This window comes from Coffea eugenioides, chromosome 8, assembly GCF_003713205.1.
Source record: "Coffea eugenioides isolate CCC68of chromosome 8, Ceug_1.0, whole genome shotgun sequence".
Taxonomy (NCBI): domain Eukaryota; kingdom Viridiplantae; phylum Streptophyta; class Magnoliopsida; order Gentianales; family Rubiaceae; genus Coffea; species Coffea eugenioides.
In genome coordinates, this window is record NC_040042.1 from 28,393,319 (window position 1) to 28,406,729 (window position 13,411).

The window sequence follows — 13,411 nt, forward strand, 5'->3', positions numbered from 1 at the left end:
TATTTCCAATAAGGACCGATCGGAAGTCCAAACATTTAAAAATAGAAACAGTTGTGGCTTATCATCCAGGCGGGACTTAAATGAAATCTTTAACGGAGCATGATCCGACGGGTGTCTTGCCAGATGAGTTACTGAAATGGACGATGACAGCGTCGCACATTCTTCATTGATCAGGAGTCTATCCAACCTCTTCCAAATTCTTGCTCGGCCTCTTCTATTGTTACACCATGTGAAGCTAGACTCTGAGAAACCCGCATCAAATATTGTAGCCTCCTCCATGAATGACAAAAGCTCTTGTCCCTCCGTGTTGCCAAACGGCCGCCCTCCTCTCTTCTCCTATGGCTCCACAATCACGTTAAAGTCCCCACATACACACCAAGGTACCGAAGTTGGTTTATCAACTAGCAAATCACGCCATAGTGTCCGCCTCTCCTCCCTCGAACAACTTGCATGGGCAAATGAGACAACTAACCCTCCTGACAGCCAAGCGTGATGAGCTAGCAGGGAAATATGTTGGGAAGATCGACCTATCACGGAACACGTGAAAGGCAAACTATAGAAGACCCATATATCGCCTGACGTGTTAACCTCTACAGCGTCAAACGAAAGCCGTAACCTAATAGACTCAATCTGTGCGACATCCACCTTTGGTTCACATATAGCAGCAAATTTTACATCATGCATTCGTAATAGTTTCACTAACCTCCTAATATTGGAGGGTCGGGTAACCCCTCTAATGTTCCAAAAGAGGCCGCTAATCATGGGATAACAATTGGTAAGGATTTTGAGTGTATGTTACTGATGAGCGGAGCTGTCTGTCCGACGGGAAGGTCGCCCTTAAACCCCTTACTTTACTGTGCTTGGTGCCAACACCATCAGTCCATGGCTGCTCGATGTTGAGAGCTTCCAAAATAGAGTCCAGTTGAGCTATGCTCACATTTCTTGCCCGCGGTGATAGATTACCAGCACTAGATTGCAGCTCAACCAAACTCCTTTCAGTGGCATCATCCCCCCTTTCTTCATGTGCGGGGTATGGGATCAACACCTCCAAACTCCCTACCACAACCTCACATCGCTGTCCCTTTTCGCTGCCAGAAATTCCCGCAACCTGTTCTCCCTCTACCCTTGCTGGAGCCGCCTCCATACTGTCTGGGATTGGCGCCTCTACCTCACGCGCAATCACCACTGGGGGCAAACTCTCCTGAGAAGTCAGCAAGACAGGTTGCCCGCCCCCAGTCTCCTCTGCGTCAGCCACAACTGGAGTCTCTGGCCGAGATTGCTAACCCCTCGCAGATTCGGGTATGCCACTAGGATTAGCATTTTGCTCACCAACAATCACAGTAGAGCCCAGGCGCTGCTGGTCGGATGTGTCACTGTCCGAGTTCATCTTCATGCTCTCCTCCGCCAAATAGCCCAACCGTGTGGTGTGTCGTGTCTCACCTACCGTATTAGTCGTTTACGGCTTGGTCTTCCCTATCTCATTTTGCCTGCACTCACCCTCCGAATGGCCCAGCCTCCAGCATGATGAACAGTACTTCGGCACATCGTCCATCACAACCTTCTGCCAGAAACCAGCTTCTCCCTCCACCGCCACCCACACCCTTGCACATGGTGCTTTCAGCAAATCAATTTCCACACATGCCCTGGCCACACTCGGCCTTGTTCCTGCTGCAGTCGCTGTATCTAAAAGTAAAGGCTTACCTATGGGAGACAGAATTGAGAACATGGAGTACTTGTCATGAAAGTGGATCGGCAACGCTTGTAGACACCAAATTTTGGTGTAATTTCATTTACTAATTATTTTTTAGTCTGTGCTCGTTTTTTTCACTTTTTAGTTTTTAGTTTTTTAGTTTTTTGTGTTTTTAGCATAGAATTTCTTGAAAATGAAAAAAAAGGAAAAAGAAGAGAAAAAGTGAAAAATGATGAAAAATGAAAAATGAAAGAAAAAGAATGAAAGTGGCAAAAATAGGTGGAAGTGTGCATGTTGAACAAGTGTACAAAACAATCATGGGACAAGTGGTTAAGGAATTTGAGGGACAAGTGTCCCTTTTATTTAATTGACAACACAACATTTAGGAGGACACTTGTTTAGCTTAGAAGGGAGGTTTTGAGAATTGGGAGGAAAAAAGAGGCCACGGATGAGAGAAAAACAGAAACAGAGGGGAGATTCTGGAAAAACAAAAGAAAAAGAAAAGAAAACAGGGGAGCTTGAAGGGTGACGGGCATAAAAAAATAGAGAAGGTTGGCAGTGGCAAACTAAAAAAAGAAAAGAAAAAAGAGAACGGCGAAGATAGCAGAGGAGTTTTTGGAAGAAGAAAGTGACGGCTAGGTTAGGGTAAGAACCACCGTGAGATAAAGAAAAGGAAAGGCAGCCGGCAAGGGGGGGAAAGAAAAAACGGGCAAAAGGATAGCAGAAACAAAGAGAGGAGGCCGAGAGAGGCTTCAGCAAAAAAAAAGAGAGGAGAAAAACAAGGAAGTTGGAGGCGGACGGAGGGGCTGAAAAAACACGAACAAGCGGAAGCAACGGGCTTTAGAGCAGAAAAAAGAAAACAGGCAACGAGGAGAAGTTTTAGGGTGGTGAACGGAAAAGAAAAGAGAGGTCGGGAGAAGGTTGCAGGGGAGAGCTGGGAAAAAGCAAACATCAAAAAGGGAGAGCCGTGGAAGGAAGCCAGCGGTTACGGGCAGAAGGAAAAGAATGGGAAAAGGAAGAAACTTCCGAAAGGAAAATTGGAAGCTTCAGGCAGAGCCAAAAAGGGAGCAACTGAGGAGGAATCTCGGGCAGAAAATGGGGCGGAGGAATTGCTGATTGCCGCTGCCAGGAAAGCGCCACTACCACACCGCCAATCCATCATTGCCGCCTTCGGAATTTCACCGAGAGAAAATATCGTAAGCTGTCCTCTGCCTTTCAATTTCTGTTTCTTTCCAAACACAAACGTTGGAAGCTCTCAAAAGCATGTCTTTTCTGAATTTGCTCATTGCAATGTTTGCCGGTTGTACATGATTGTGAAACATACATGCTATCTGTGATTGTTTGGACTGAATTTCCCTATGTTTTGAACAATTTTTGGGCGAATCATAACTTCAATTGAGCAAAAATCTGATCAAATTCCTGATGCCCCTAATCTGTTCGACGAAATGCCTGAGCTGAAAATTCTTATTGGAAGATCCCTTGTTTACATTTTCGCGTGGAGAAACTAGTTGAATTGGCCGATTCTTTTCTTTACGATTAAGAAATTTTGATGCATTGCTGTCTTCTACTTCTTTGCTTCCCATGTTTCCGGATTGAATGAACTCAATTTGAAATGGTAGGATAACAAGTTTGTGTGAGTTTCATTATTTTTGATTAGCCAGAGTTGAATTTTCTGGTGTTCATTTGTCCGCAAAGCAAAAATGGAAACAGCAGCGGATGGCTAATCCGTTTGGAGAAGATGACCATTTGATTAAATTCATGATTCCAGTCCCTCAATTTCCATTTCCATTATGATTTAACCCCAGAATTTTAGAACTTCATAATTTGCCCCCCGAAACTGTTGTAATTCCTTCAATTAGATCACTGTTTTGTTGCATATGAACCCCTCAAGTTCTCCCCTCATTCTGATATGACCCAAAAATTAGAAAAGTGGAACTTACTTCATCCTTTTGAATTTTAATCATCATCTCATTTTCTTAAGTAGCCTTTTGGGTTAAATTAATTCTTGTTTGTGGGTCATAATTGTGGCTTAATAATTTTGTTGATTTGTTTATCTTGTTGGGTTTAATGAAATAAATGTTTAGGGCCAAGAGGATATTTTGTGTTTGGGTTTAAGAAAGTTGTTTCAGTTTATTTGTTTTTTGGTTTGGGCTAGAAATTCATGACCCATCTGTTTGGTTGCCTAATTTTGGGTCAAAATAGTTAAGTTAGCCCATCTGTTTTTGCTTGGGTTTTCGGTTGGGCTGGGAAGCTTTGGCCCAAACAAATAATAAAATGGCCCCATGGCCTGGTCCATTAAGAAACCAGAGAACGCATTTGCAGATCAGTCCCTGTACTTTTCTTTAATTTCACTGTGGCCCTGGATATTTTCAACTACTTTCAATTCGGTCCTTACTTTAATTGCAAATAAGTCCTTGAACTTTGTTTTTCTTTAATTTTGGCCCCAAAATTTTGTCAATCTTTGCAATCAAGTCCTTTCTTCTCTTGACTTCTTAAATGTGGGTTGTTGACATGATTTAATTGATTCAAATTCATGTTTATTTTTATCCTTTGTGATTATTTGTCAAATAAATTGGTGCCTTGACCCTTTTTATTGTTTTGAAGCTAATATCTCATTTACTCGATTTCCATTGCAAGGGAGGTAACTTCAATATTCTTGAGTTATTTTTCCTACGTGCTCCTACGTGTTATGTGAATATACATGTCTACTTTGCTTTCCTAGCCTTTCTTTAATTTCTTTTATTTATGTCATTTACTTCTGCTTTTTATTTAAGTTATTCTTTATGGGGTATGTGTACACCTCTTGGCTTGTAATAGATAGGGCTTGGAGGAGCATTCAATGAAGACCTATCGAAGTCATGTGCCTAGCTAGCAAATGTAATAGTTAGGGCTTTAATTGTCTTACGTGTCATGCATGCTTAGTTACTACGTGTTAATTTGCTTTGTTAGGGCCTTGCATCTAGTCGAGCATGCTAAATGTTATGTGCTATGGGTTTATAAGTGTTTGGCATGTCTACTCGCTTTCCATAGCCTGAATGAATATGATGGATGAATGTACGTTTCCACTAGTCCAACGCTAGTCGGAATTCATAGAATGGGCTAGTCCAACGCTAGACCCTTAGGGATGTCCTCTCGTTAGTACACATTTGCATGTTCATTACATGTCATGCATTCTTTTTAGTTTTATCATTTTGCATGCCCCTCGAACCCCTTTTCCCTCCATTTTAGGATTTTTGCATTTCATGCTAGTTATAGGGTTCATTTGCTTGAAGAGTCCCCTTAAATATGGGATATAGACGAGTGTGGCTTTTTTCTAAAGCCTTAGCACGCTTGTATCCTCTCTATAAAAGGGCAAATTGAGTCACAATTTAGGTCTCCCCGTACCAAATATGCATGAATTCCCTAGGCTCATGCATTCTCAATCCACTCTATCATCACACTTTCACTTTTGTCTCATTTGCACACATGCACCTTTTTATCACTTTCACTTGCACACGAACACTTTTTTATCTTCACTTGCACACGAACACTTTTTTCTTCACTCGCACACGAGTACTTTCATCTTCATTTGCACACCGACACTTTCGCACTTTTCTTTAAATTGCATACATGCATTTTTGCCCACTTGCACTTGGAGTATATCAAAGACATTTGCACACCTCCACTTATATCGTATTTTTATCAATCTTCCCACTTCACAAACTCACATTTTCACATAGCATGCATTCCACTCATTTTTACGTCATTTAGGATTACATGTGACCTCTCCAAAGGATCATTATTGGGCTTCACAATTAATGTGATTGGCACCACTCAACCTTTGAAGAGAAATTTCCCCCATGTCCCCCTAGGTCTAGGCTTTTGCATTCATATAGACATATCCAACACGCGATACATACCTTGGGTAGAAAAATTAGGAAAAATTGGTTTAAGTCACGCAACTAGCCTTGGCTAGGTCGAAGGGGTGCCTTGGATTTTTATCCTTGCCTTCCCCTTCGTCAAATGTGACCCCCGATCCCTCTTTTGGTTACGTAGACCCAAAAAGTTCTTTAAAAGGGTTTATTTACTTTTTTCATTCAAAAACAAAAAATCATTTTTGGGTGACTTGGTACACCCTAATTCGATACCAAGTGGCGACTCCATTTTCATTAAAAAAAACCCTTTTTGAACTTCACTTGGCCAAATCGTCGCATTCTTAAGTCCCATGGCCTTTTACCTTTCATTTCGCACACGTTCACATGTATATCACACACACACTCACACCACACACCACACATACACATCTCATTCAAAAAGTGGGGCGCGACAGTTGGCGACTCCACTGGGGAACTCCTAAGTGGGTCCAAGCATTTGACTTAGCCATTCGTTTCCTTTTTCTACCCTTTTTATGTATAGCATTTGATATTAGGGTTGCATTTTTCCTTTTTAGGATTTTTGTCTCACGTACGTCTCAAACTACTCCCTCGCTCACGAATGTATGATTGGTTGATTGGATGTGTGTTTACTTGTTTATCTCGCGCTTGCATTGCATTTGGGGGGGTGTCACCTTTAGAGCCTCTCGTGGTTCTCAACCCCTTCCCTCAAAATAGGAAAACACTTCATACGTGCACGTTTACTTGCTTTTATCCCATTTTATTTTATTTTTCGTGGGCGTTTCCCACACCGCCTTGTAGGATTAGGATCGATTGCCTTGGGTAGGCGGCTGGTGTGCTCTGCGCCCATAGCGCTACCTAAGGGATCACTCGAGCCACCGATCAAAGGCCCTGGGAGTGATGACCCTTCGCCTTTAGGTCTGAAGGCTTGGGAGCCGAGACTTATCGAGTCTAGTTGCATTAGTGAGCCCCAGCCTCATGCATCCATGTTAGAGTTTGCTTAGGTTAGAGTCAGCCTCACCCTTTTAAGCACGATAGGCACGAGGGAGGGGGTTCCACCCCTTTTACTTGCTTTTATTATATTTCTTTTCTTAATTGCTCCCAATGTGTTATGTGTACTATCAATTGCACTAACCATTTCTTTTGTTTTCTTGGCTTGCATTCATTTGCCTTAGCAATAAGAGGCCTTTTTGGCACTCTTTTAGTGACTCACCCACCAGATAGCTCACATGTTTAAATTTCAGTCATTACACTTAATTTTCAATAAGTGCATTTCATTTTAGACCTTTTCCCTCCGATGCATTGTTTATGTCCTTTAGGCCATATTTGTCACATATTTACATCGCTTTAATAAATGGCATCATGCATAAACCCTAGAAAAGGGAATGCCATTTAGGCGATCCCGTGCTAGAAATAAGCCACCTTGTGTCTCGGATACTTAATCCAGTGAGACTTGCACGTTTACATTTTGTACCATCCAAAGGGGTAGTGCACAAGGTAAGGTAGGATCCGATCATTTTCATAGAGTGATCTTTGGAATATGAGCATCTAATAATCACTTTTTGGCCATTTTATCAAAATTGGTAAAAATCCCTTGCGCGAAGGACATTAATTTGAAGAAATTCACAAATGATTCCTCCTGTTGAGACGATAAATAAATTGAGGCCAAAATTTGATTTTTAGAAGGTCATAGACTAATGCACCTTAATAATTTTGAAATAACCAATGGCCGGACAATTCAACCAATCCATTTCGTCAATTCATTCAATAAATCATCAATTTCAATCAATTCATTTGACTAATTTACCCTTTTTGGGTGATATGGTCGATTTTTGAATAAATCATCAATTCATTTAACCAATTTACCATTTTTAGGGTCATTTGACTAATTTACCCTTTTTAGGGTCATCCGGTCAATTTTGAATAAATCATCAATTCATTTGACCAATTTACCCTTTTTAGGGTCACCTGGTCGATTTTTGAATAAATCGTCAATTCATTAGACCAATCTACCCTTTTTAGGGTCATCTGGTCAATTTTGAATAAATCATTCATTTGGCCGATTTACCCTTTTAGGGTCATTCGGTCGATTTTTGAATAAATCATTCATTTGGCCAATTTACCCATTTTTAGGGCAACCGAGCCGATTTTGAATAAATCAAGTTTCGTTCAATCTATTTGATCAATTTACCCTTGTAGGGTGATCTGATTAATTTTGGATAAATCAAATGTCATTCAATTCATTTGACATGTTTCCCTTTTCAGGGTAATCCGGTCGATTTTTAATAAATTGTGAATTTCATTTGACCAATTAGAATTTCAATGTCGAATTCCAAATTGGGAAATCTAGTCGATTTTTGAGAAAACCATCCATTGTATCCAACTATTTGATCAGTTGGGGTTTTGACTCATGCTTCACTAAGAAAATTTGTCAACGAATTCCAATCTCTTTGATAGGAGGTTCGTCAAAGCCAAACCCGTGTGTTTTGCAAATCAAAGGTGATCAATCTATTCGGACGTTGTCCTCATTTTGACAAATCTCTCGTCACTCCAATGGGCCAAATTTTTTCAAATTATTTTTCACTCCATAAGCTGATCGGATCCATCAGGTATTGTATAGTGCCTGCTCTGGAGGATTGCATTTTCATACTAGGCCTACCCTTGGCACAAAAAGGGTTCCCTCCATAGGGCATGCATACCGATTTTATAGTCTTGATTACTAACTCAGGGTATTTTTCTTTTGTTTTTCCCCCTCCCCTGCATTCATAAAAATGTTTCGATAAGGTGAAAATATTTCTTCTATACCTGATAACAATTTTGATTTGATAGAGTATCAAGATTACAAGTATTATTTGATTCTTGGGCAGATCCTACATAATTGTCTCCGCTAAAGCCTCTGAGAGATTTTGTAATTATTTTTCAAAGGAAAATTCTGTTTATTTGATTTGTTAATACATTTTTGTTTCAAAAGGAAAGGAGACGAAAAGTGTATATGTGGAGCTCTTTAGAAATTTCCCTCCTCATTTGTATCGTAATTGAACGAGAAATTTTTGTTTCAAACTCTTTTAGCAATAAAGTTTTGGACAATTATTGTTTTGTGTATATTCATGTACATTTCATTCTTTTGCTCATTGGAGATTTCATGATGAATTTTAAGAAATAAGACCAAATTAAGATTTTTCAACCTCCGGCCTGAAAATTCACAATAAGAGTGTTCAGAATTAAAAGAGGTCACTCAAAAGGCCCTATGAGATTCCTTTTCTCCTTCATTTGACCCCAAAATAAAATCAGTCACATTGATTGATAAATTGGGGCCATCCTTGCTTGAAAAATGCCTATTGGTTTAACCAGATCCAATTCACATCTAAGTGAAAGCAAAAATGTGCATTATTCTTGTTTGTTTTGAAAATTTGGAATGATACTTTGAGCATTCGTTTCTTTATCTATACACATTTTATCATTTGCTCTCCCATTTGAGCTTTTAAAAGAATAATTTCATTTCAAATGAGCGCCTTGATGATCACTACCCTATATTGGAAAATTTTCAAATATCAAAAAGGGAATGGATTTTCAATAACCATTTCGTTACTTTGGTTGTCATGAAGTATAAGAATGATTCTTTGGCCATCATTTCTTCAATCTAAACACCATTTATCCCTTGCGTCCTCATTTGAGCTAAAATTGGTGGTTCTTTTCGAATGCACTTATGATCGTACCCCGCATTGGGGAAGGAGATTGGAAAATTTTAAAAAGAAAAAGAAAAGGGGAAAAGCAAAAATGCTCGAATAAGGAGGGAACCGCAAATTGGGGAAATTTGACTCCACTTGGGTTCCGAATTTTGAAAAAAATAGAAAAGGAAGAGATTTGTCCGCGTGGATCGCCTATGTTTCACAAATATGGATGAACAAGGGTTTTCCTCAATCAGTTAATTCAGATACATGCTAAAAATTTCTCATTAATGAATGTTTCCTTTCAGAGTTATTGTAAGGAATGGAATAAAAGTCAGGCCCTCTTCTTTTCCGATCAAACATTCTATCCCTCGTTATCCTTTTTGAGCCTTCAGAATAAAATACTTCATTTGGCAACCCCTGAGATTCGCAAACCCCACACTGGGGCAAGTTTGAGTTGAAGAGGAAAATTTCAAGAAGTGAAAAAGTGAAAAGCAACAAAATCAAAAGCAAAAGAAAAAACCTCAGTTCAAAAATAAACTTGGGCAAATTTCAAAGAATGGAAAAATGCCGAAAAGTCAAAAGAAGAAAGAAAATGAAAGTAAAAAGCCTCAATTAAAAAAAACTGAGGCAAAATTCTGATTTAACCCTAAAATAGGGTTGACGCAACAATGCGATCTCAGATTCTTCAAATCACTCTTGAAATCTGCCTTCAAGCCTTAACTTTTCTAAACACCCCACCTGACCCCATTACAAAAGCCGAAAGCCCTGACTTCTATTCTTTGCAATGGCCCTGTCAAGAAAATTTCTGATGCCGGAAAATTTTTGCTGTATTCTGAATTGATTAGGTGTGAGGTTGACACTGCTCTTCATGTGAAACCCCGCGAAGGGGGAAAAAGAAAAGAAAAATGAGCGAAATGAATGCAAAAGAAAGGTGCAAAAAAGATTTGATGCTGAAAGACCCTGTTGGGTGATGATAAAAAGTTAAACAAAGTCCAAGAATCTGGAGTCCAGATGAGGGCAGTGTTGAAAAATGCGATCTTCGGTGCAATATCCTTTGGAAATTATTCTTTAGCTGTCGTTTTCAAGCCAAATTACAAGCTAATAAAGTCCATCGTTGACTTATTCCTTCATGACAATCCAAAGTGAGGATTATGCTCATAAAAATCCATCATAGGGGTATAACTAGATTTCACATGTTTAGCTATCATTTCTACCCAAAATTTTGCAAGCCCATGAAGCTTATACGTTGACTAAGTTTTCTTATGAAATAAGGGTGACAAACTCTTTGCTTTCACTAAGATGTGATGTTGAATGGATTACAATTTTGAGTACAAGAACCAAACAAATTTTGGCTTCTCATTTCCCTTGGCCACCTCCAAGTCAGAAATAACACCCCACTCGATTGGCCCTGAAAGATGAGCCAATAAGAAGTGGTGACCCGCTACTCTGGGCACCAATGCTAAAAGTGAGGATGAAAATTTAGTGTTATTCTGAGAGATTCATCGTGAAATTTCTGCATGAACTCAACATTCAAATTTCTTCGCGTTGAATATATGATTACTTTCTAAGTTTTGGAAGGTGCGATTTCTCTTGGTTCAAATAAATGGAGAGACATCCAAACCAATTTTTTGCAATCAAATGGGCCCATACTGGGGCAAAATTTTTATTTCTAAGATTTCACAAAATAAGCCCACACTGGGGCAAATTTTTTATAGTCCATTTGAGGATTTCGTCAAAGACTCAAGCAAGACTTTCAAATCAATCACGCTGCCTGTTTCATGAAAATTTGAGTGCATGTAAGCCCCCTGTGCAGGTATTCACAGTTGAAGTCGACGAAAAGCATCTGGCGATGTGGAAGGCCGATGCCGAAGAAAGAGAAGAAAGAAGGGGAAAAGGGCCCTACACTGGGGCAAATTATTTTTGGGAAAAGATTCTCTCGAAAAATCAGGAAAATTCAAAAATCAAAAATCAAGTTCAAATGCTTGTTTCTTGGAAGATCAAATTTAATTTCTTGTATTTTGACAAATCAAATTCAATTTCTTCACCAATTGGATGGCAGGATTGGGTCTTATCCCACTGACCATTCACAATGTCACGTTGGGCCTGGATTTCGTGCCGCCAACATTCCAAAGATCACGTTGGGCCTGGATTTCGTGCCGCCAACATCCCAAACAGTCCAAAAATCACGTTGGGCCTGGACTTTGTGCCGCCAACATTGCAAAGATCAAGTTGGGCCTGGATTTTGTGCCGCCAACTTCCCAAACATCACGTTGGGCCTGGACTTGGTGCCGCCAACATCACTTTATCACGTTGGGACCGGGTTTTATCCCGCCAATCTCGGCAGGACTGGGTATAATCCCGCTGACCGTTGTTATCAAATTGGGATCGGGTTTTATCCCGCCAATCTCGGCAGGACTGGGTATAATCCCGCTGACCGTTTTTATCAAATTGGACCGGGTTTTATCCCGCCAATCTCGGCAGGACCGGGTTTAATCCCGCTGACCGCTTTTATCACGTTGGGACGGGTTTTATCCCGCCAACTCGGCAGGACCGGGTTTAATCCCGCTGACCGTTTTTAATCAAATTGGGACCCGGTTTTATCCCGCCAATCTCGGCAGGACCGGGTATAATCCCGCTGACCGTTTTTATCAAATTGGGACCGGGTTTTATCCGCGAATCTCGGCAGGACCGGGTTTAAATCCCGCTGACCGCTTATCTCACATTGGGACCGGGTTTTATCCCGCCAATCTCGGCAGGACCGGGTTTAATCCCGCTGACCGCTTTTATCACATTGGGACCGGGTTTTATCCCGCCAATCTCGGCAGGACCGGGTTTTATCCCGCTGACCGTCCACACCCCGTCAGGCTCAGATGTCGTCTCACTGACCAATTCATCATACTGGGGCAAATTTTGAACAAAAACAAAAACAAAAACAAAAAAAAACAAAAAAAAAAATCAAAAAATCAAAAATCAAAAAATCAAAAATCAAAAAATCAAAAATCAAATTAAGTTCATCACGGCAGTCTCGGGTTTGATCCCACTGTCCGATTGTCGAGACATTTCATTTTCACAGCCATTGGAACGTGGATCAGTCCCATTAACACTTCATTTCGCTTCTTTCATTTGCATCACCAATAAACATGGGTCAACCCCACCAATACTCCATCTCACTTCAATTCATCCCATTTAAATTTCTGTTCGGGTCTATCCCGTGGGTCTATCCCAATTTTACATTTCTGTCCGGGTCTATCCCGTGGGTCTATCCCAATTTTAGATTTCTGTTCGGGTCTATCCCGTGGGTCTATCCCAATTTTACATTTCTGTCCGGGTCTATCCCGTGGGTCTATCCCAATTTTACGTTTCTGTTCGGGTCTATCCCGTGGGTCTATCCCAATTTTACATTTCTGTCCGGGTCGATCCCGTGGGTCTATCCCAATTTTACATTTCTGCCCGTGGGTCTATCCCAATTTTACATTTCTGTCCGGGTCTATCCCGTGGGTCTATCCCAATTTTAAATTTCTATTCGGGTCTATCCCGTGGGTCTATCCCAATTTTACATTTCTGTCCGGGTCTATCCCGTGGGTCTATCCCCGTTTTAAATTTCTGTTCGGGTCAATCCCGATTTTAAATTTTCTGTTTGGATCAATCCCATTTTAAATTTTTGTCAAAGGGGTCAGTCCCCATTTCTAAAGCATCCATCGTTCGAGACGCTCGTAGCCGAATAACACAGGTAAGCATTTGGTGTCTACTTCTTTGTCTCAAGTTTTTCCAAAACTCAGACAAAGAGGGGCAAACTGTAGACACCAAATTTTGGTGTAATTTCATTTACTAATTATTTTTTAGTCTGTGCTCGTTTTTTTCACTTTTTAGTTTTTAGTTTTTTAGTTTTTTGTGTTTTTAGCATAGAATTTCTTGAAAATGAAAAAAAAGGAAAAAGAAGAGAAAAAGTGAAAAATGATGAAAAATGAAAAATGAAAGAAAAAGAATGAAAGTGGCAAAAATAGGTGGAAGTGTGCATGTTGAACAAGTGTACAAAACAATCATGGGACAAGTGGTTAAGGAATTTGAGGGACAAGTGTCCCTTTTGTTTAATTGACAACACAACATTTAGGAGGACACTTGTTTAGCTTAGAAGGGAGGTTTTGAGAATTGGGAGGAAAAAAGAGGCCACGGATGAG